General features: G+C 39.6%; 2 pseudogenes; one reads left to right on the forward strand and one right to left on the reverse strand.

The window, feature by feature from the left end:
- Positions 1 to 18,429: 18,429 nt before the first annotated feature.
- Positions 18,430 to 18,867, reverse strand: LOC149254869 (autophagy-related protein 8f pseudogene; annotated as a pseudogene).
- A 283-nt stretch (positions 18,868 to 19,150) lies between these two features.
- LOC149254870 (stomatal closure-related actin-binding protein 1-like) lies at positions 19,151 to 21,813 on the forward strand (annotated as a pseudogene).
- The last annotated feature ends 3,333 nt before the right edge of the window (positions 21,814 to 25,146 follow it).

Here is a 25,146-nt window from a genome sequence, read left to right on the forward strand (position 1 = left end):
ACTTGTGAGTGGACCAAGTGAGTTAAAATGAACACATAACATAAATAAATATACAAATTTTAATTGATCATGTCCATCCATTCATCATTCTGGGTACACATCATTGAAGCAAGAAAATAGATAAAGATTGAAGCATAATAGTCCATAGATTCAAAGAGCTATAGAATAATTTCATTCATTCATTTCATAAATGGAATATGAAAAGGTTCATGATATTCATACTACTTTAAAATAAGCCTTAGACTCACAAATGAATCACTTTCCTAAAAGGGAGCTCTTTGCGAGAGTAAAAAATAATTTTACAAATTCAATTTTTTTGAAATTTTGCTGTCTAAAGAACTCTTTAAAATCTTGATACTTAATATTGTAAATTTAAATTCATCCCTCCCATAAGGAGACTAGGATTGGAGTCTCATGGACCAGTAAATATTAAGGTACTTTAAGGAAAGAAATAATTGTAGTGAGGGATAAGCTTAAATGATGTACAAAACAATCAAGAAAGTTAGATAACCAAGACTGAGAAGAAATAAGTGATCCAGGTGGATATTGGTGGCCACCCACCTATTCCACTTGGACCCCCACCATTATTTCTTTCAATTTTTCAGTTCCCTTATTTGTAGCACAATTTACTATTTTTGGCAGTTTTTCAGGTCCTGAACTTCCAAAGTCGTTTTGAGGCCCTAAACGACATTTTTTGGGAATATTGGGACCAACATGGGGCATAAACTGATGTAGTCCTCAGATAGATATTTCTAACGAGGTATTGTGCGTGTCAAATGAAGATCGTATGCCAAAGTTATGATCCCGGAAGTTGATGTACCAATTTACCCAAACGGGGCCCATAGTTTGGCGCTTCATCTCCTAGGGTTAGGTTTTTGGATGTTTAGGGTTTTCCATTGTTTTTCAATAATAAATAGGCCTTCGAGCCTCATTGTAACACAGTTCAGAGGCTTGTAGCCGCCACATCTCTTCTCAGAGATAAGCTACCATCGTCAGAGATAGTCTTATTTCCATTCTGTTTGTAAGCATATTTCAGTATTTGATATTAATGAAATGAAGTATTATTTCTACTGCATCTTTGTATTTAATGTTATATCTATAATTTGTTGTGTTCCTGTTTAAATCCGAATCAATGGTATCAGAGCGGTCTGCTCTTTCTCTGTTTTTCTTTGCATGTCCCCAACGAGGTCGAGATATAAGGAGTTAGGGCTCGATCTAGTTGAACCTTTGCAATATTAGCCTCGCAAACCCCAACGACCACCCATGGGGGAAGAAAAGAAAGACGAGGGGGTAGGAGATCCTATCAAAATATTGCTCGAGGAGTCCCTCGAGAAACAAAGGAACGCGATGATGGATAACTTTGCCCAAATCCTTCAACAGTTGCCCACTGGCGATGCATCCACGTCTAGTAGCCACTTTGGAGGCTCCACTCCTTTTAAGGTACAAGTAAACTTTGAAATTCCCATATTTGAGGGCCAAATATGAAGCCATCGTAGAAAAATGGTTAAATCTGCTAGAAGGATATATTTTTGTTCATGAGTTTTCCAACTGAGAAAAGATTACTTTTTCTCTTCTCAAATCCACCCCCCACGTCAAGGACTAGTGGGAAACCTACTGTGAGTAGAAGGATGAAAGTACGGCCTCACTATTTTCAGTCGCACCCACTTGGAACTCATTCCGGGATGCATCAAGGAGCAGTTCTACCCTGTTAGGAGCTATGAGGATAAATACATAATGTGGGCAATGCTGCGGCAGGGAAGGGACCAAGATGTGCCAGAGTTTACCAATGTTTTTCATACCCTTCACACAAATTTTGGTATCAAGGATTTTGATAAACATTTGGTACTCAAGTACCGCGGCTACCTACACAAGTACATCCAGGACGAGATGGATTTTCTGGACATCTCCTCGCTTGTCACGGAATACCGATACGCCGTAAAGATCGAGTAGAAGTTTAAACAGAAGAAGTGAGACTTTGGATCTGTGAATCCGAAGAAGGGAAAGGTGCCCCCAAACCACAGAACAAAGGACAATTCCAAGGCGGGGTGGCCCAGGACAACCTACCAAAGCCGCAAACAAAGAACAACATTGTGAACCCAAAGAAGGACAAGGGAAAGTGGTGTGAGTTCCATAAGATCTCCACTCACAACACAAGTGGGTGTCACGTGAAGCAGTCACTGGTGGCCGAGCTGAAGGATTCGGAATCAAATTCATTTTCTGACTCTAAGTCAGAAGTCGACAAGGGGAATGACAAAGGGAAGCAAATTATCGATGCGGAGCCCAATGCCACCATTTCCACCACGAAGATCCGAAAGGAGGAACTCGAAGATCCATAGGATGAGGAGCGCCTCTTCCACTCCTAGATGTGGGTAAAGGGTTCCCCGCTACAGTTCATTGTCGACAGTGAGCGCCAAAAGAACCTCATTTCGACAGAGGTTGTGAAGCAGTTGGGCTTATCGACCATAGCACACCCATAACCGTACAACATCAGGTGGCTTCACCAAGGACGGGATTTTCACGTGAGCCAGCAGTGTCGCCTTCCATACAGCATGAAGCCCTTCATGGATGAGGTATTATGTGACGTTTCTCCCCTTGATGTTTGTGATGTATTATTAGGCCAACCATACTTGTGGAAGTGACATGTTTTGTATGAGTCAAGGCCTCGTGTTTTTATTGTTACTTTGGGAAATAAGTTGTATAGGACACCGAAGGTAGCACCGCCTACCGCCATCTCTTTGGGTACTGCAAAACAATGCAGTAAGCTCATTTCCAAAACTAGGAATTTTTTTTTCCTGATGATACGCCCTTAGGTAAAGAAGAAGACGATGGCCAAACCTCCAGACAGGGCCCCTCCACATGACAATAACAGATGGACAAGGTTTTGGGGGAGTACGAGGACATATTCACCTCCCACACAGGGGCTCCTCTGCACTGTCAGGTCAAGCACTCAATCGATCTGACCCTAGGTGCGTTGTTTCCCAATGGACCAATCTATCGGCACTTCATTTTGGAGAATGAAAAATTGAAGAGGTAGATTCAGGAGTTGCTACAGAAAGGTCACATTCGGCCGAGTTCATCACCCTATGGGAGCCCGATCATGTTGGTACAGAAGAAGGATGGGACTTGGAGACTCTGTATTGACTATCGGGCGCTGAACAAGATCACTGTCCAGAATAGGTACCCGATCCCACGAATTGATGACCTTCTGGACCAACTCAAGGGGGAAAAATATTTCATCAATATCGACTTGAAGTTCGGATATCACAAGGTACCAATCGAACCCTCCAATGTGTGGAAGACTACCTTCAAAGCCAAGGAGGGCCTTTTCGAATGGTTGGTTATGCCTTTCGAGTTGACAAATGCTCCTGCAACCTTCATGAGGCTGATGGATGACATCTTGTGGCCATTCACCAACTCATTTGTAGTGGTATACTTGGATAACATCCTGATCTTCAGCCAGAGTTGGGAAGAGCACCTCCACCACATCCAACAAGTTCTCCAAACACGGCGGCAACACAAGTTGTGTGCCAATTTGGCGAAATGCACTTTTCACATGACCCAGGTTCAGTATCTGGGATACATTATTGATGAATGGGGGGTGCATGTGGATCCAGCGAAGATCCAAGTCATTCAGGATTGTTCAGCCCCAACCACTCTAACAGAGCTCCAAAACTTTCTGGGTCTTGCCAATTTCTACCACAGGTTCATGTTGGGATTCTCTCATATCACTTGGCCCTTGATTCAAGTCACCAAAGGAGGAGAAAAAGAAAATTTATTTTGGTCTGAATCTCAATAGAAGGCATTTGCAGAGTTAAAACATTGCCTCTGATTTGCACTAGTGCTCACATTACCAGACTTGCAACAACCATTTGAGATCGATACATATGACTCTGACTATGCTATTGGGGTAGTCCTTACTCAATAGGGGCATCTAGTGGCATATCACAGTGAGACACTTTTAAACACAGTCTGGAAGTATCCCACTTGTGACAAAGAGATGTATTCCATTGTGTAGGCCTGTCGACAATGGAAGCATTACATTTTGGGGAAGGAAACGGTCATCCACACAGACCACTGACACTTACAGTTCATACAGATGCAAGGGAAGTTGCAAAATGATCGCCATCAAAAGTGGTACACGTACCTGCAACAGTTCCATTTGAATATCAAATATAAGAAGGGCATCACCAATAATGTTTCACACTGCCTCAGCCGACCACCGATCATGGCGTTAACCACCGCGCTCAACTCTTGTGGGCACGAGACTTCTGATTGGCCACTTCTCTACAAAAGCGACCCAGAATTCGGCCACACATTCCAAACGTTCTTGGAGGGTCAACAAGTTCTAGATTTTCACCTCCATGATGCCTTGTTATGCCACCCAGGACACCTTTGTGTTCCTTCAAGCGAGCATGCCAAGATGATTTAGGAAGCACACTATAGTCGAGCCGTTGGGCATTTCGAGGTCGAAAAAATAGTGTCAATATTGTAGAAGTATTTCTATTGGTCGAATCTTCGACAGGATGTTGAGAAGTACATTAGATCATAAAATGCCTGCGCCATTGCCAAATCGACCATCAAGAAGCAAGGCCTCCATAATCCATTTCCTACCCCTAGTTGACCTTGGGAATCCATCTCCATGGATTACATGTCGGGCCTTCCTTCTACTAAGCATCGAAACGACTGTGTTTTTGTGGTCATTGCCTATTCTCGAAGATGGCCATTATGGCGGCTTGCAATAAGAATATCACAGCAGAAGCCACTGCTAAACTCTTCTTTGAATGAGTGTGGGTACACTTTGGGATCCCACAGTCTATCATCTAAGATCAGGACAACAGGTTCCTCTGTAAATTTTGGTCTAGTCTCTGGTCGATGTTGGACATCAAGCTTACTAAGTCCACAACTTTCCATCCCCAAATTGATGGCCAAACAGAGGTCGTCAACAAGATGATCGTACACATTTTGCGCATGTACAACTCAAAGCATCTGTGAGGCTCCATCCTATGGTCCTCTCACTAAAAACTAAAATTCTCTAATTTTAAATACAATAAAATGGAAAATAAATTATTTCTATCTAAACATTTAATTGATGATAATTTACCATTAAACTTTATTTCCCATGAATTAAATAAGTAAGAATTTCATTGCAACCACTTACATAAGTAATCAATAAAAAAAGGAATACATGTTCCAATAGCTTAGTTGAGATGCTCCTGAGCTCCTGACTCTGTTGGGATGCTCCTCTTGACTACCCAACTGGATTTGCCTCCCAGCCAACTAGGAAGTATTTCTTAGCTCAGGAAACCTCCATAGGTTCCCTAGCCCTCCGAGCCCAAGTCCAACCAGATGTAGTGTGTCCAAGTTAAACAAATACTCTCCTTCTCTCCCTTCTCTCTTCTCCACCTTCCTCCCAAAACAAAATCCTCCAAAAAACCACAACCAAAACCAAAACCAAAACCAAGACAAGGATCCCCCTCTCCTCTCATCATCCTTCCCCTTTTATGCCTCTTTCTCCCATCCACCTCAACCACCTATCATTAATGTCATAACTACCCCCTCATCATTTCATTTGACTTTTCCTACCATATCTTCTCCCAAGTAAATTTGAGAGGACATTTTTGGGATAAGATATGGATATATAATTTGGTAATTAATTGGAGAGGACCATATCTTCTCCCAAGTAAATTTGAGAGGACATTTTGGGGATAAGATATGGATATATAATTTGGTAATTAATTGGAGAGGACCATATCTTCTCCCAAGTAAATTTGAGAGGACATTTTGGGGATATGGATATTTAAATTGGAATAAATGGAAGGAGACCATATCCTATCAAATTTAAATTTGAGAAGACAAGTTGGGAATTGAGTAATAACAATAATAAAATTTATATCAGTAATAAATTTACAGTTTCACCAATGTAGGTATGTACTAATATTTCTTGATAATTATAAGTCAATATTTTCAGGTAGTTTAAAAACTAATAAAATTTGCATGATAAGATTAAGTAGGGAATTACATACACCCCTCCTTCAGAAAACTTCGTCTCGAAGTTAGAGTGAAAAAGATATAAGGAGTTCGAAGCAGTTTGACAATAAGGCATAACAAAATAGAGAGAGAGTTGTAGTAGTAAAATTTGATAAGTCAAACAATGACATCGCGTCCCATCAAGAGTCTCCAACTAATCTATATCCTCCTATCCTTCCTAACCTACCTTCATTCCCACCCTATCCATCCCTTGCTACTATATATTGTGGCATCGGCTATACCAATCTAACCACTGATAAAACCAATATGACGGAAGCGTCGACTATATAGACCTAACTTCCCCAGCAGGCAACTGGCAATCATCATCAGACATTTAGGGGGGCGTGTCAAGAACTTCCCTCCCACGATTCCATGTTTGGAGGTTACACAGTGGGAAATACCTCCACCCATCCTCACAACTAGGGTCAACACCCTAATAGGGGCCACACTACAGCGCTGGTTGGATACTTGTCATCGAATAATCCAGTCAGGTAGTCTTGTCACTTCCCATTTACATTTTGTCATAAAAGTTCATATCAAGTGGATACAAAATGTAATAGAATGATGTACATCATACCTTTCTTCATTAGATGTCTTGACCTTCCCCAATGGAAGAGTAGATCTTGGTTATCATATAGTTCTTTCCAATCTGCAGGCTAGTTCTCATTCATGCATATATATAACAACAAAATATATATAGATAAGTGATTTTAAACATCATGTTATTAAGTCTAGTATCCACATGTCAATTTTGTAGTTCATACTGGAAATAAATCTTACATTATATAAATCATAATTTCACTAAGTCTTTCATTAGATAAATCATATCCACTTAATCCATACATGAAACAACAATAACTCTAATAAGTCATGCACTAGATAAATCATCACCATGTAAGTCATACATTAGGTCATACATCAAACATTTCCATCATCAATACCTAATCCATATAATTATTTATATAAATAGTTTCATATGTCCAACTAAATGCATCAATATTACATAGTGTTCATAAATAAATAACATGGAATTGCAAAATAGAGCCTTAGCATAGGTATCTATCTAAGTCAAATGGGCATCGCAGATGCTAAAAAAGTGAGGGGTAGTCACAATGTATAGTCTTTGCATCCTCCTAGGTAGCAGATCCTGGGCCATAATTGTCCCACTAGACCTTAACCTAGTCCACCATGCAATGTCTAAGCTGTCGAACCCTATGGTCCAATATGCGTAATGGTTCGACCACTATGGTTCCCATGTCCAAGACCTGCAATTCCCTCCAATCTAGTTTGTGAGATTCATCATAAACATAATGTCGTAAAATAGATACATGAAAAACATCATGATTTTTATGCAAATTGGGTGGCAGTACAAGACGATAGGAAACTGGTCCAATCTTCTCCTTGATCCTAAAAGGTCCTACGAACCGAGGTGACAACTTCATCCCTTTCCCAAACCAAATGGTGCTTTTTTTGGTTGGATACGAATAAAAAATTAGTCCCCTACTTCATAACTACGATCAATCCTATGTGAATCAGCATAATTATTCTGTCTATCTTGTGTTTCCTTTAACCTTTGTCAAATCCGTCTTACCTGTTCCTCCATTTCTTGAACTAATTTTGGCCCAACTATTACTCGGTCCTCTTACTTTTCCCAACTCAATGGCATCTTACATGGCCTTCCATATAGAGCTTGATAAGGAGGCATCCCGATTGAACTGTGATACTTGTTATTATAGGCAAACTCTACCAATGGTAAGTACCTTTCCCACTGAGTCTGATTATCCATGACGTACATTCGAAGCATGTCTTCCATAACCTGATTTACTCTTTTGGCCTACCCATCTATTTCTGGATGATATGAAGTGCTCAGGTTCAACTGAGTCCCTAGTGCTGACTGCAAACTTGTCCAAAACCTAGATGTAAATCGAGAGTCTCTATAAAAAATGGTCTTCGTGGGTAACCCATATAGTCAAATAACTTCACTTATAAAAACTTGTTCCACATCAGTAACATCGTAAGTGTCTCTTACTGGAATGAAATGGGCACTTTTGGTCAATTTATCAACTATAACCAATATAGCATTGTGCCTCTGTGACGTGAGTGGCAAACCCACAACAAAATCCATATAAATTACCTCCCATTTAGACATAGGGATGTCATGTGGTTGTAGGAGTCCTACTGGATGGCAATGATCCGCCTTCACTCATTGACATTCAAGAAATTTGGCAACAAACTGGACTATGTCATGCTTCATGTTTGTCCAAAAGAAGAATTTCTTCGTGTCCACGTACATCTTCTTCACTCCAGGATGTGCACAATAGAGTGCTCTATGTGACTCTTCAAGGATCGTCCTTCTTATACCCCCTTCCTTAGGTATGTACATTCTCCCTTGAAATCTCAATAGTCCATCTGGTTCAAGGTCATATCCCTCAAAATTTGGTTCTATCTACTCCCACTCTGGAGTGTTGATATAACCTTTAGATACCAACTATCTTCAAAGAGTTTCTCCAACACACATTCCCTCAAATTTACCTTTAAGGCTACTAGGGAGAAGGTTCATGGTCTCCTGCTTAGTGCATCAGCCACCACATTCTCCTTTCCCTTAATGTATGAGATCTCAAAATCATACTCACTCATGAATTCGCTCCACCGCCTTTGTCTAGCATTCAAATCCCTTTGAGTGAAGAGATGCTTGGGATTTGAGTGAAGAGATGCTTCAGGCTTTGATGATCTGTTCTTAACTCTAATTTTCTTCCAACAAGGTAGTGTCTCCACAGTTTCAAAGCTAACATCACTGCTGCTAATTCTAAGTCATGGGTAGCATACAACTCTTCATGTTTCTTCAATTTTCTAGATGTGTAAGCTATTACTCTGCCTTCTTGCATCAATACTTCTCCCAATCCTTGCTTCGAAGCATCGGTGCAGACAGTGAAGTCTTTTTCCATGTCCGGTACTCGAACAATCAGTGCACTAGTTAGTAACCTCTTTAGTTCTATGAATTCAGTGTCACATTCATTTTCCCGTTCATACTTGACCCCCTTTTGTTGTAATGTGGTGATGGGTTTTGAAATCCTTGAAAACCTTTCCACAAACCTGCGATAATACCCTGCTAACCCCATAAAACTACGCACCTCATGAGCATTTTTAGTACTGGCCAATCCATTATGGCCTTTACCTTTTCCGGGTCAACTGAAATCCCTTCTCCTGAAATGATGTTCCTAAGGTAATGAAATTTCTTATGAAAGAAGGAACATTTTAACAATTTTTCATACAATTGATTTTCCCTTAAGCAATTCAATACAACCCTTAGGTGCATTTCATGCTCCTTTTCATTCTTGGAATACACAAGAATGTCATCCAAAAAGACTTGCACAAATTGGTCCAAATACTTTCTGAACACACCATTCATGAGGCTCATGAATATTTCTGGTGCATTGGTCAAACCAAGTGGAACAACTATGAACTTGTATTGCCCAAACCAAGTTCGAAATGCAGCTTTTGAGATGTCACCTTCCTTAATCCTCAATTGGTGGTATCCAAATTGTAGATCGATCTTTGAGAAAATGTTGCTCCCTTCATTTGATCAAATAGGTCATCTATTCTAGGTATCAAGTACCTATTCTTTATTGTGGCTCTATTCAAGTCCCTATAATCTATCCATAGCCTTAAGGAACCATCCTTCTTCTTGACAAAAATTACTGGTGCACCCCAAGGTGAAATACTAGGTTTGATAAATCCTAAGTCTAAGAGCTCTTTTAATTGCATCTGCAACTCACAAAGTTTTGGAGTTTTCATCCTATAGGGTGTCTTAGATATTGGTTCTACACCAGGTTTTAGGTCGATTGTGAAATCAATTTCCCTAACAGGAGGTAATCTAGGAAATTCCTTAGGAAAAACATCCTTGAATTATGACAAAATTGGGTGTTGATCTAGGGAGGGTCCTTTCTATTCACTTACAGCCTCGACCACATATAGCTTGCAACCTTGTCAGAGACAACGTTTTACCTTCATCATGGATATGAATCGTAGCAACACTCCTCTCTTGATTCCAAAAATCTCAACTAGCCTACCTTCATCATCTAAACAAATCACCTTCTCCTTGAAACAATCTACCAAAGCTCGATGAGCTTCTAGCAAGTCCATTCCAATAATTACATTATACGTCCCCAATGTTGTGACGTATGCCTTCAACTTAGTTATACACACCCCGAGGTTTACCTAACATTGGTCAACACTAGGTCCTACTACTTGTTTTATCCCAGAAGTCATCTCAACTTTCTTAAAGTCATCGTGCTCATAACCTGCCAGCCCACATTTTTCTAATGCAACTGGTGAAATGAAACTATTTGTAGCACCTGAATTAAACAAAATTTTAACTTTTACTTTGTTTATCATACCTGAGGTTTCTACCATGGCAGACTGGTGTTCAACTTGTTGTTTATCAACTGCTGCATAGATTCGATGGTGGCTACTTGTCCCCCCCAATTGGTGCTTTTCCTTCTCTACGGTTGTTACCAGTTTGTAACTCAGGACAGTCACACTAGTAATGAGGTCCCCTGCATCCCCAACAAGTGATGTGTGGTATACCTTGAACCGAATGTTGTGGAGTTCTTTGGAAAGAGTTCCTTCCCTTGGAACCCCTAACCCTACTTGTTGCTCCTCGCGTATGACCTTGATTTTCATGTGCCCTTCAAGTTGTGGGTGAAGCTGCAATAGTAACCATTGAAATCCCCACTGTCGGTGCTCTGGGTACAACCCTATTTCCATATAGCGGTGGCCTCAAACTTCCTCCCCTAGGGAAGGTACGAGGGGCCTTCCCCATAAACCTTGGTTGGCGTGGAAAAATGGTTTTGTTTCCACCCTTTAAGTCTAAGTGTTCTTCAACATAACGAGCTTGTTCCACAGCTTCTGCAACTAAGGATGGTTTCCACATCCCCACCATTGCCCTAATCTTAGGGTTCAATCCATAAATGAAACGATCCGCTTGGCACTGGTCAGTATCCATGTATGAGACATACTTGACCAATTCCATGAATCTAATTTCATATTCTTCTACTGTACAATTTCCCTGTACCAAGGCATGGAAGGCTCCTACCTGTTGTTCTTCATAATATGCTGGTAGGTACTTTTTCCTGAATCTCTCCTCGAATAACTCCCAAGTAATTGTGTCCAGAGTGAGGTGTAGTTGATGCTCTATGTTACCCCACCAATTCAGAGCACTATCTTTGAGTTGGAATATCTCTATTTTAGCTTTTGAATTGGAATTATAATCCCTTAGTGCGAAGCACCTTCTCATTCCTTCTAACCAGGCTTCTACACGTTCGTTGGCACAACCTCCTGCAAACTTCGGGAGCTTAATCTTTTGGATCTCCCTAGTAATGTCCTCGATTGGAGGTCCTCTATCAGAGTCTCTTGATCCCTTGAGATTTCCTAACCCTACTGAAGGGTGCTCCACTTCCACTTCATTTTTTTGGCGCCCTTTTAAAGTCTCATTAATTTCTTCTAGGTAACACAAGATGAGAGTCAACTCCAGTGAAGGTAATGGGTTATTTGTAGGAGGTCCTTTTAATGACCCTCCTTGACCTTGATTTCTTTGTGTCCTCACCATTTTGAATTGTTCAAATATCTGTATGATACGCAAGACTCATTAATCCATCTTAGGACTTATCCCTCTTAGCTAACTCACATACATGTGTATAACGATAGTCATAAGTTTCTCTTTTCCTACGATCGTAAACAAGCATTATTAGTAATTTGATGATTCCCAAGGATCTACCAAATCCTCTCATGTGTGAGTTCTACATAACTTACACATTTTCTCTTGATACTCGCTAGGGTACTGGTGCAATGTACTTGTAAGTCACGCTCTAACACAAATTGTTTTCTTTAGTACCATAGCTATAATTTAATATTAAGCTAATTAATAACTTGGTTTAATATATTCAAATAATTAAGTTAAATACTAATGTGAATAATACCCTTTTTAGTCATGTCTTCCTTCTATGGCCATTAGTTGTTCCTTCCCACCCTTTATATTATGTTTTTAAAATCATTTATGTCCATTTTATGAATCTTGGGATCTACTATAGGACATATAAACAATTGGTCTCACCTCTTGAAGAGGCAGTGTCCTTGAAGCAAGGTTCCTAAGCAATTATCCATGAATGCATGCATATATATATATATATATATATATATATATATATATATATATGTATGTATGTATGTATGTATGTATGTATGTATATATGTATGTATATATATATATGTGTATATATATATGTGTGTGTGTGTGTGTATATATATATATATATATATATATATATATATATATATATATATATATGTATGTATATATATGCATGCATTCATGGATAATTGCTTAGGAACCTTGCTTCAAGGACACTGCCTCTTCAAGAGGTGAGACCAATTGTTTATATATATATATATATATATATATATATATTTGCAATAATTAGATTAAAGAAGAAAAATTACATTGCTAAAATAAATGTGAATTCTTACGAGCTTCATAGACACAATCTAAAATATTGTGGGATGAAAGAATGCCATTTTGTGATATTAATAAAATGGAGAATGAAAATTAATATCACTTATATACTTGCAAAACACATAAATCTCAATTTCAAAATGTATTTAACCTATAATTTTCATGACTTTTTAACTCATTGAAACTAATGTAATTGAGAGAAGCTTTTAGGTCAATGTTTGTGACTTAATTTCGATAGAGATTTTTTTTTTTAAGAAACAAGAATCTCCTCCTAGGACTTCATAAATTTTGCACTTAATATATACAAGAAAAGTTGAACGATATATCAATTTCTTTCTTTTTCACCAAATAGAATCCCCAAACATAAATATGGACTTGTACTTACAATGAAATAATTATTAGACAAAGTTAAGATTTACATTTTTAAAAAGCACATACACAATGTTAGAAAATTATATATTACGGAGCAATGGAACACATAAAATATTGCAGAAATATAAACACAGAAAACGCACAAAACAAGAGAGACACAGATATACGTGGTTCACCTAGTTTGGGCTACGTCCACTCCGAACAGCCAGTCCTTCCTTTCTATTATCCAGCAAAATGAAGAGACACAACCTACAGCAAATCCGCTGTAATATCCTCTATTTTCTCTCACAGCCTCACCTCTCTGTTTCTCGCTCACAGAATACACATTTATCACACAGCCTCAAATACAATACCCTCATACAAAGAGAGGGGTTGCCTTCTAGGGCAAAAAACCCTAAACTAAACATAAGTTCTACTCTCAGATTATCCGCCTAATGAACGGCCCAGATTGACTAGAAATTACTATACTTTTACAAGGCAACTTTACAGTTGTTTTTAGCTTCGGGGGCACTGCCCCCGAAACCCCCTGCCAGGGGGGGGCTCCCAAAGGTCGCAGCCGCCCCCCCCTGGACCCCCCCCTGCAGTGAATATTTTACGGGCGGCGTTGCCGCCCCCATTTCGAACTAGGGTCCTATGTGGCGATACCTTTGAATATAGAAGATAATCAGGCTCCACACCCAACAATCTCCCACTTGGAGACTGATTGTATTAACTCCACTGCTGCTCCATTTGTTGGACAATGACTCCTCTTTGGACCTGGTTGTTTCTCATCTTCATCGTCATCCTTGAAGACCAACTGAAACTGAGCATATTCTCAGTTTCTCCCTAGTTACAACTTTTGTTAGCATATCTGCAGGATTCTAGCTAGTGTGTATCTTTTCCAGCTTCAACTCTCCATCTTCCAACACTGATCGTATGAAATGGTACTTGAGCTGTATGTGTTTAGTCCTGGAATGAAATGTTGAGTTCTTTGCAAGATGAATGGCACTTTGGCTATCACTGTATAACGTGCCCATATCATGCTCCTTACCCAATTCACCCATAAACCTTTGTAACCAAATCATTTCTTTACTAGCCTCTGTTGCAGCAACATACTCTGCTTCTGTTGTTGAAAGTGCAACAACACTTTGGATTTTTGAAACCCAACTGACAGCTGTTCCTCCAACAGTAAATACATATCCTGTAGTGCTCCTCCTGTTATTTCTGTCACCTGCCATATCTGCATCAACATATCCTTGTAGGCAGATGTTTGAACCACCAAAGCATAATGCTTGATTTGTGGTACCTTTCAAATATCTAAGAATCCATTTCACTGCCATCCAATGTTCCTTTCCTGGATTGTTCATGTACCTGCTTACAACTCCCACTGCATGTGCAATATCAGGCCTTGTGCAGACCTTTGCATACATTAAGCTTCCAACTGCTGATGCATATGGAACTTTAGACATATAATCCATGTCTTCTTGGGTCTTTGGGCACATTTCCTTGCTAAGTTTGAAATGGCTAGCAAAAGGTGTACTAACTGGTTTTGCATTGTGCATGTTAAATCTTTTCAACACCTTTTGTATGTACTCATTCTGAGACAATGTTAATTTACGATTTTTTCTGTCTCTAGTTATTCTCATACCAAGGATTTGTTTTGCAGCTCCCAAATCCTTCATTGCAAATGAATTTGCCAATTTTCTTTTGAGCACATTTATTTCCTGCATGTTAGATCCTGCAGCAAGCATGTCATCTACATACAATAACAATATAATATAGTTGCCATCATTTTGCTTTTTCAAATAAACGCAATGATCAGAGTGACATCTAGTATAACCTTGTTCAGACATAAACTTGTCAAATTTTAGATACCACTGCCTTGGAGCCTGTTTTAAGCCATACAAGCTCTTCTTCAACCTGCACACTAGTTTCTCCTTCCCTTTCACCTCATATCCTTGTGGCTGTTGCATATATATCTCTTCCTCCAAATCCCCATGGAGAAAGGTTGTCTTTACATCTAACTGCTCAAGATGTAAATCTTCAGCTGCTACAAGACTTAAAATAGTTCTGATTGAAGTCATTTTAACAACAGGAGAAAATATTTCATCAAAATCAATACCTTTCTTCTGTGCAAACCCCTTCACCACAAGTCTAGCTTTATACCTCTGTTTTCCTCCATCTTCTTCCTTCAACCTGTAAACCCATTTATTCTTCAATGTAGTTTTTCCTACAGGAAACCTGACTAAATCCCAAGTCTGGTTATGCATTAAGGAGTCCATCTCTTCTTCCATGGCTACCTCCCACTTCTTCCTGATTTCAACCTGCATTGCTTCTTCATAACATTCGGGTTCACCGGAATCAGTCAACAATAAATAATATAATGAAGGAGAGTATCGTTCAGGGGTCTACTTATCCTGGTAGATCTTCTAACACCACTTTCAGGTGTTTGGGTGCCTGTTGTTGTTGTGGTGGTTGCTGTTGTTGTGGTTGTTGATTATTATTATTTTCAGGCACCTTTACTTTTTCAGTGATTTCATCAAGAACTGCGTATTCCTTGTTTTCCTTTTCCTGTTTCTTTTCCTGCAACTGATTCTTATACAAGACCTTTTCATTGAATATTACATCTCTGCTCCTAATGGTTTTTTGATTTTTGTAATCATATAAGCGATAACCAAAATCATTAACACCATATCCAATAAAGGTACATTTCTTTGACTTTGCCTCAAGCTTTGTTCTATTTTCTTTATCAATATGGACAAAGGCCTCACAACCAAAAGGCTTTAAAATAGAGTAGTTTACCTTTTTACCTGTCCATGCTTCCTCTGGAACACCACCATCCAAGGAACTTGAAGGCCCTCTGTTTATTAGATAAATAGCAGTATCTACAGCATCTGCCCAAAACTGTAAAGGCAATCCTGCATGCAATCTCATGCACCTTGCACGCTCCATGATTGTTCTGTTCATCCTTTCTAACACACCATTTTCTTGTGGTGTTCTTGGAACTGTCTTCTCTCTGCGAATTCCATGCTCTGAACAGTACCTACCAAACTCTTTGCTGCAATATTCACCTCCATTGTCTGATCTAAGACACTTCAATTTCTTTCATGTCTCAATCTCAACCAAAGCTTTCCATTTCTTGAAAGTATCAAATACATCAGATTTATTCTTAATACAATAAATCCAAGTTTTTCTAGTTGCATCATCAATAAAAGTAACATAATAACGAGAGCCACCGAGAGATGATACCTGAGCAGGTCCCCATACGTCTGTATGCACAAGCTCTAATTTTTCGTTCTTCTTTTCTTTCCCAACTCTGAGAAATCTGACTCTCTTTTGTTTTCCATAAATGCAGTTCTCACAGAAGTCCAAATTAAAATTCTTCAAACCCGCAACAAATTCCTTGAGTGAAGAATCTTCATCCCCTTTTCACTCATGTGTCCGAGCCTATGGTGCCATAATGCTGCATCTGCTCCTTTGGAAGTTAAAGTATTAACATAGTTAGAAATACCATTGCATAAATACAATATACCAACCTTTTCGCCTTTTTCTATTACCAGGGCTCCTTTAGTGACCTTCCAAGTTTTATCTGTGAAAGTTGTCACACAACCTTCACCGCCTAACTGCCCTGTTGAAATCAGATTTTTCTTTAGATCTGGAACATGCATTACCTCCTTTAATAGCCATTGGTTTCCATTATGTTGTTTTACAAGAACCTTACCCATTCCAACGATTTTACAGGGTTTATCATCACCCAGACGAACTTGTCCAAAATCTCCTTGAACATAGTCATGAAAGTATTTCTTATCAGGTGTGGCATGGAATGAAGCCCCTAAATCTACCACCCAGGAATCAGTAATATTTTCGAAAGAAAGAATCAAAGCATCTTGTAACACCTCACCTGTCACATTTGCTTCATGATTTTTTTCTTGCTGTGCATCTCCTTCTTTTCCCTTCCAAGATCTACAGTCTTTCTTTAGGTGTCCTTTCTTTCCACATTTCCAGCACACTATCCCCGATCTGGACTTGGATCTGCCTTTCCTTGATTTACTACGATATCCTGAGCTCTTTCCTCTTTCCATTTTTCTTCCTCTAGACTCTGCACTCAAAGCATTTCCCGATGTCTCACCGGAGCTTTTCCGTCGCATTTCCTCGCTAAGGATAGCACCGACAACATCATCAAACTTTAAAGTACTAGATCCAGAAACGGAGTTACTAATGGCCATTACCAAACCATTCCAACTTTCTGGTAATGAGCACAAGAATAACAGATCTCTAACTTCATCATCAAAGTTTACCCCTGCAGAACTTAACTGACTTGTAACTGTATTAAAATCATTTAAATGGTTTGCAACAGATCCACCTTCCGACATATTCATATTAAATAACCGTTTCATAAGAAATACCTTGTTTGAGGCCGAGGGTTTTTCATATAGTTTCGACAACGTCTGCATCAAACCCTCTATCATGGTTTCCTTCGAAATGTTGAAGGCGACTGACGCAGCAAGGCACAACCGTATTGTTCCGAGTGCCTTTCTATCGAGAAGGTTCCATTCTTCGTCTTTCATACCCGTCGGCATCTTTGTTTTTCCACCCAATGGTAGGTATAGATCATTCTGATACAGATAATCTTCCATCTGCATCTTCCACAGCGAGAAGTTTTGGCCGTTAAATTTCTCGACCCTAAACTTACCATCTTCCGCCATTGCTCCCACTCGAACCAGGAACCCTTCTTTCCTGCAAGTTTATCATCCAAATAGACCTTCGGCTCTAATACCAGTTGTTAGAAAATTATATATTACGGATCAATGGAACACATAAAATATTGCAGAAATATAAACACAGAAAACGCACAAAACAAGAGAGACACAGATATACGTGGTTCACCCAGTGTGGGCTACGTCCACCCCGAACAACCAGTCCTTCCTTTCTATTATCCAGCAAAATGAAGAGACACAACCTACAGCAAATCCGTTGTAATATCCTCTGTTTTCTCTCACAGTCTCACCTCTCTGTTTCTCGCTCACAGAATACACATATATCACACAGCCTCAAGTACAATACCCTCATACAAAGAGAGGGGTTGCCTTCTAGGGCAAAAAACCCTAAACTAAACATAAGTTCTACCGTCAGATCATCCGCCTAATGAACGGCCCAGATTGACTAGAAATTACTATACTTTTACAAGGCAATTTTACAGTTGTTTTTAGCTTCGGGGGCGCTGCCCCCGAAACCCCCCACCAGGGGGGGGCTCCCAAAGGTCGCAGCCACCCCCCCTGGACCCCCCCTACAACGAATATTTTACCGGCGGCGTTGCCGCCCCCATTTCGAACTGGGGTCCTATGTGGCGATACCTTTGAATATAGAAGATAATCAGGCTCCACACCCAACACACAATACTATCTTGGTCTTGTTATTTACAAATCACTGTTGTACAGTGTTTTCAGTATACCTAATAACTTTATTACTAACAACACTGACAACATGGAATTCAATAGCCATGTTCAAATACCTATAGTTTTTTTTTTTGTTGAGCGGCACCCAACCTCACTTTGAGGCAATGAATTCGATATTGAAGTTTAAATTTAACCAGATGTGACATCAAGGAATACATCCTCGTCACCAAAAGTGTTTTCTCCACTATATGTCACATAGCGAAATCCATCTTCATCCTTGTGTTCATCATATATTGAGGACATTATAGCAACAATTTGAGGTAGGACATTGTTAACAAAATTAAAGATAGCCTTCTCCACACTTAGTTTAATCTGTTTTCGAATGACATAAACAAACTGACCAACTTTCAGATCAGCAGGAACAAGGTACTTTTTCTTGTCAATGTTCAGGATGTCACTTCTCTCAGCTTTCTCGACAATAACCAGAATTCTATCAGGATATTTGTCCCTTACTCTAGCAGCTTCAGCTTTCCTCTTCTCTAGGTCGTGCTCTTGCTTGAAGGAACTTCTTGCCATTGTTTTGTTCCAAGTCAGAAGGTTGGTGGCATAATAGGTCGCAAGGATGAGTTTGTCAAGAAAATGTGCGAGGAGACAAGATCTCGTATTAAGATTCTCGATGGATTTTCAGGCACCCTTGAGCGTGTTGTCAGTAGGTCTTTCATCTACAAATATCCTGGGGTCAAACCCCTTCCCCAACCAAACAAAAGGGACGAGGGTTTTCATAAGATTACGTTCCTGTCCGGGGTGAACATGCAAGAGGCGCTGAAGAGCATATCGGTATGTATCGGTATGTATGACTGAAGCAATGGGCGACATTGTGAAGGAACGAATTGGAAACCCCTTTGGCTTTTGGGGACCACTCCTACTAAGGCTCAGATATGGATATTTCATATTGGCTCCTCGACACTGTCTAGAGACACTTCTACGAGTAATTGGGTCATTACAGAAGCTTGCAGAAATTCGTGGTATTACTCTTTTTGCTACTGACAAAGTTCCAGAAAAATGAAAACGAATGGTGTGAAGCCCAACTTGAAAAGCTTTGCTAGTATTATGCCAATATGCACCAACTTGGCATCTCTAGACCAGAGAATTTGCCACAAAGACATCCTGCTCAAATGCAAGGTTCAGGGATATAGCTGCATTAGATAGGCAAGTGCTTTTAAAGAAGCTTTGAGATGTTGTAGAGGCTTTGAGATGGCATGTGGCAGGTCGTAACAAAGATGATGTTGAAGAAGCTATCACCATGGTAGAGGCACTTGCAGTTCAATTGACATAAAGAGAAGGAGAGTTGCTCCAAGAAAAAGCAGAAGTGAGAAAGTTGGCTACTCTTTTCAAACAGGCATCTGATGATGCAAGAAGAATGGTTGAAGAGGCAAGGGTTGTTGCCCATGCTGAAATTGAAGTTGCTAGATTAGCTGCACTCCGGGTTGAACAAGCCTTAGAGGAACAACAAAAGCTATGCAAAAGTACAGAGAAGCAAGATTTTGAAGAGACGAGGAAGGAAGTGCAAGAGGCAAGGAGAATAAAAATGCTACATGAACCAAGTAGGGTGATGGACATGGAGCATGAACTTGAAGGCCTAAAGCTTCAGCTTGTGGAAAATTCTGCTGAAGCCAATAGGTTGTGAAAAGAGTTGGCCATTACCAAAAGACATGAACAGGATAAAGAGAATTTATATGAATTAGAGGGTGCTAAGTGTTTAGGTTCACATTTGCGAATAATCTCCTGTTCTGAGACTGCTCTTGAAATTTCCAAGTGTAGCATTCAATGGTATCATATATCTTCGGAAGGAAGAAAGAAAGAACTTATTTCAGGTGCCACAAAAGAAAATTATGCTCCCGAGCCTTTTGATGTTGGAAGGTTTGTACAAGCTGAGATTCATCTTTCAAATGGACGGAAGGCAATTGCCTCAACAACTGCACCTATAGATCTAGCTCCAGGTTTAGGAAATTATGTGGAGGCTCTTGTTAGAAAAGCGGGTGCTGAATTCAATGTTATTATAATCCAGATAAATGGAGATGATGTTTCAACACAGTCATTCCACAATTTTCATGTGGGAAAAATGAGGATTAAACTCCGCAAAGGAAGAAGCACAAAGGCTAAGGAGCCTTACTCGGCATCAATGCAGCTTTGTGGCAAATGCTCTTATACTTTTATGTTCATTGTGTGTCCAAATGGGGTCATGATTTTCGACCTGATTAACAACCTGTCCTGCGGCAGAGATTGTTCTTCTGGGCATCGAATGAATTTGAACTTTGATTTAGTTCTTGCGTTAAACATGTTGCTTTTCTCTCGAAAGATTTTGTTTTAGGGTTTGTGCTTAATAAACAATGAATGTCGGTTAATATGTGCACAATTAAGCCGATGTGTTGGATTGCCAGGGAAAATGAGAATAGCACGGTTATGTGCACAGACATCAACTAGGGGTGATTTTGTAAGCAGCGACATTCATGCTATTGGGCTGAAGGATCCAAATTATGGACATTGTCTCTGAGGTTCAAGAAGTATAGAGGCTAAGTCATTTATGTGCACGGATTTGAGTTCTGAGAGCAAAGTATTCAGGCACACCATGCATCTGTGTATTGGGGCAGAGGGCTCAAAGCTCAGTGATCAAGACATTCATTTAGCTGCTTAATCTCAAGGGTCCATGAGTTATGTTGTTGGTTTTACATGTTTTGATCTCCAATTGTCAGTTGAGGACTTGGACTACAAGCCCCATGTAGGCTTCCTATGGTGAAAATTTTAAGAGCATGGCAATTTAGCATAGCATTGGAAATTTGGGTTTCATGTATTGCAACAGATTCTCGCAATTCCAATTGTCAAGGTGGAAGAAAAATCTATATTTGGGTTCTCCGTTTTTCTTAGACGAGTGGCACTAGAGATGGCAGACAGAGGTAGGAAATACAATTACTTTTGGTAATGTCTGAGGAAATTCTTATGCATTTTCCTTCAAATTTGAATCAATCAAACCCGTCTTTTCCAGTAAAACTTGCAAAATTGGAAGCTCGGATGGCGGGCAAGGCAACTTTTGCACTGGTGCAGTCTAGCTGGTAAAGTTATCCTGTGAAGGAAGGGGCGACAGAGGAGGCTGTCGGGCCTACTAGTTCCTCCACAAAATTTGATGATGATATCAGTGGAGAATTTTTTATTCAACCAAATCCACAAAAGCGACAACATTATAATGAAGAAGACGAGATGTCTGTCTTTAAGCAGTCAGAGGGCTTTGCAGATGGAAATAGGTCTGCTACTGAAGCTATGGATCTTCAAACTGGAAATCGGGAAGAGTCAAGCAATAAGAAGACTGGTCGTCGTAGAGGGCGTGGTATTGTAAATAAAGGACGTGGCTTGAAGGTGAATGAGCAAAGAAGAGCATCGATTTCTCCTTCTAGAGTGACATTGTTGAATGGGCACAATGAGAGTGCTTCACACAGGGTGGAAAGATTTGGATCAGAAGCTTCAATGCAATAGACAACAAACCTATTAATATACCAGCAAGAAAGTTGGTCGAAGGACCAATTTGGGCAGGATGACAAGATGGTGCATCTCACAAGTGAAATCCCAATTATTAAAGTAGTAACAAACCCAACAAAACAAATTCCCGACATTTCACAGATCAAATAATGCCTAAATTTCAGAAGCTTAGTAAACATCATCCAGTCAGATATATTGATATAGATCGATTCCTCTGTACGATTTTACATACAAAGAAGAATCATTTGTTTCATCTCCCTGACCTATTTATCCTCTAGGTTACTAAGTTGGAGCTTATGTTATTTTTTTTATTTTTTTTTCATTTTCTAATTTTGGGGGAGGTTCATTGAATAGGATTCATTATAGATCTCACATAGTTAATAAGATCCATTATGGGGTCGTCCTGGATCCATATCTATCGTAGGATCTATTCCGACGAAGGATCCAAATATCACATGAGCAGGCATCTCCTGATGATAATATTTTAATAAAGAACATTTTATATCAGGAATTGGGCCAAAACAATATCCTAAACTAATCAATTGACACAATCTCTCGATTTAAAAGGCTCGTGTGAGGCTTGGTAATGTTGGAGTGATTAGGGCTGGAACAGTGATATCTGAGACTTGGGAGGATGGTCAAGTACTCAAAGACATTCAAGTTCACTTGAGGTTTATAAACTCTTTTAGCGGAGATTTGGGTCTAGTGGGTCTTGGGTCCAGATTTTGAATCTGGGCTCTGATACCATGTGTGAGGCTCCATCCTAGGGTCCTCTAACTAAAAAATAAAATTATCTAATTTTAAATACAATAAAATGGGAAATAACTTATTTCCATCTAAACATTTAATTGATGATAATTTACCATTAAAATTTATTTCCCACAAATTAAATAAGTAAGAATTTCATTGCAACCACTTAGATAAGTAATCAATAAACATAGGAATACATGTTCCAATAGCTTAGTTGAGATGCACTTGAGCTCCTCACTCTGTTGAGATGCTCCTCTTGACTACCCAACTAGATTTTCCTCCCAGCCAACTAGGAAGTATTTCCTAGTCCATGAAACCTCCACAGGTTCCCTAGCCTCCGAGCCCAAGTCCAACCAAATGTAGTGTGTCCAAGTTAAACAAATACTCTCCTTCTCTCCCTTCTCTTTTCTCCACCTTCCTCCCAAAACAAAATCCTCCAAAAAACCACAACCAAAACCAAAACCAAGACCAAGGATCCCCCTCTCCTCTCATCATCCTTCCCCTTTTATCCTACTTTCTCCCATCCACCTCAACCACCTATCATTAATGTCATAACTACCCCCTCATCCTTTCATTTGACTTTTCCTACCATATCTTCTCCCAAGTAAATTTGAGAGGACATTTTGGGGATAAGATATGGATATATAATTTGGAAATTAATTGGAGAGGACCATATCTTCTCCCAAGTAAATTTGAGAGGAAATTTTGGGGATAAGAAATGGATATATAACTTGGTAATTAATTGGAGAGGACCATGTCTTCTCCCAAGTAAATTTGAGAGGACATTTTGGGGACAAGATATGGATATATAATTTGGTAGTTAATTGGAGAGGACCATATTTTCTCCGAAGTAAATTTGAGAGGACATTTTGGGGATAAGATATGGATATATAATTGGTAATTAATTGGAGAATACCATATCTTTTCCCAAGTAAATTTGAGAGGACATTTTGGGGATATGGATATTTAAATTGGAATAAATGGAAGGAGACCATATCCTATCAAATTTAAATTTGAGAAGACAAGTTTGGGATTGAGTAATAACAATAATAAAATTTATATTAGGGATAAATTTACAGTTTCACTAATGTACTTATGTACCAATATTTCTTGGTAATTATAAGTCAATATTTTCAGGTAATTTAAACACTAATAAAATTTGCATGATAAGATTAAGTAGGGTATTACAACATCCATTTACATGGGATGAGAGCCTCCCCTATGTCTAGCACATCTATAACTGGGCTCTCCACAATTCGACTGGCCACAACCCTTTTCAGGTGGGCTTGGGATTCCAGCCACTATGTCCCATTGATGTGGCCATACCATTTGCAGCTACTCAGGCAGATTCGGCTCATGTCTAGTCTGAAGCCAATAAGGCAAAAATATTCATTGAGAACATCCAACATATCCGCCAACAGGTCGATGACATTCTGGAGAAATCAAATGCCAAGTACAAGCAGTGACATGATCAACATCGGGTGCCACACAAGTTTCAAGTGGGCGACAAAGTCTGGTTGCATTTGCAGAAGGAACACCTTACCGGAGCCTATCGGAAACTCAGACCACTCTAATACGGTCCTTACACTATTACCAAGGTTGTGGGAGACAATTCATTTGAGCTCAGCGTTCCCCCATTCCTTGGCCTGCCCCCAGTGTTTAATGTGGACCACCTTTGACCATACTTCCCACCATTGCTAGACACATCAAACATTGCAAAACAACTCACACCTACAGAGTTAAATCCAGATTGTATGGAACAAGCCACAACTAATCAAATCATGGACACACAGATTAAGAACACCCGACAACAAAGGATCCAACTATATCGAGTTGTCAAAGCAGGCCAACTCCTTCACCAAGGCAAGTGGCTCACTAGGGACCAAGTTCAGCAGAAGTTTCCTCATCTCATGGAGGAACTAAACGCAATGGGGACAACTGCTTCCTAAGGGGGCAGGAATGATCCAAGTGGATATTGGTGGCCACCTGCCTATTCCACTTGGACCCCCACCATTTTTTCTTTTAGTTTTTCATTTTCCTTATTTGTAGCACAATTTACTATTTTTGGTAGTTTTTCATGTCCTGAACTTCCGAAGCCATTTTGAGGCCCTAAACGACGATTTTTGGGAAAAATGGGACCAACATGGGTCATTAACTAATGTTGGTTATTCAAAATTTGTAGCCCTCAGATAGATATTTCTAATGAGGTATTGTGCGCGTCAAATAGAGATCGTATGCCAAAGTTACGACCCCGGGAAGTTGATGTACCAATTTACCCAAATGGGGCCCATAGTTTGGTGCTTCATCTCCTAGGGTTAGGTTTTTGGATGTTTAGGGTTTTCCATTTTTCTCAATAATAAATAGGCCTTTGAGCCTCATTGCAACATAGTTCAGAGGCATGTAGCCGTCACATCTCTTCTCAAAGATAAGCTACCATCGCTCGAGCTAGTCTTATTTCCATTTTGTTTGTAAGCATATTTCAGTTTTTGATATTAATTAAATGAAGCGTTATTTCTATTGCATCCTTGCATTTATGGTTATATTTTTAATTTGTTGCATTCATGTTTAAATCTGGATCAA

This window comes from Pinus tabuliformis, chromosome 7, assembly GCF_031772625.1.
Source record: "Pinus tabuliformis cultivar Carrire ecotype Pingquan chromosome 7, CPIR1, whole genome shotgun sequence".
Classification (NCBI taxonomy): Eukaryota; Viridiplantae; Streptophyta; class Pinopsida; order Pinales; family Pinaceae; genus Pinus; species Pinus tabuliformis.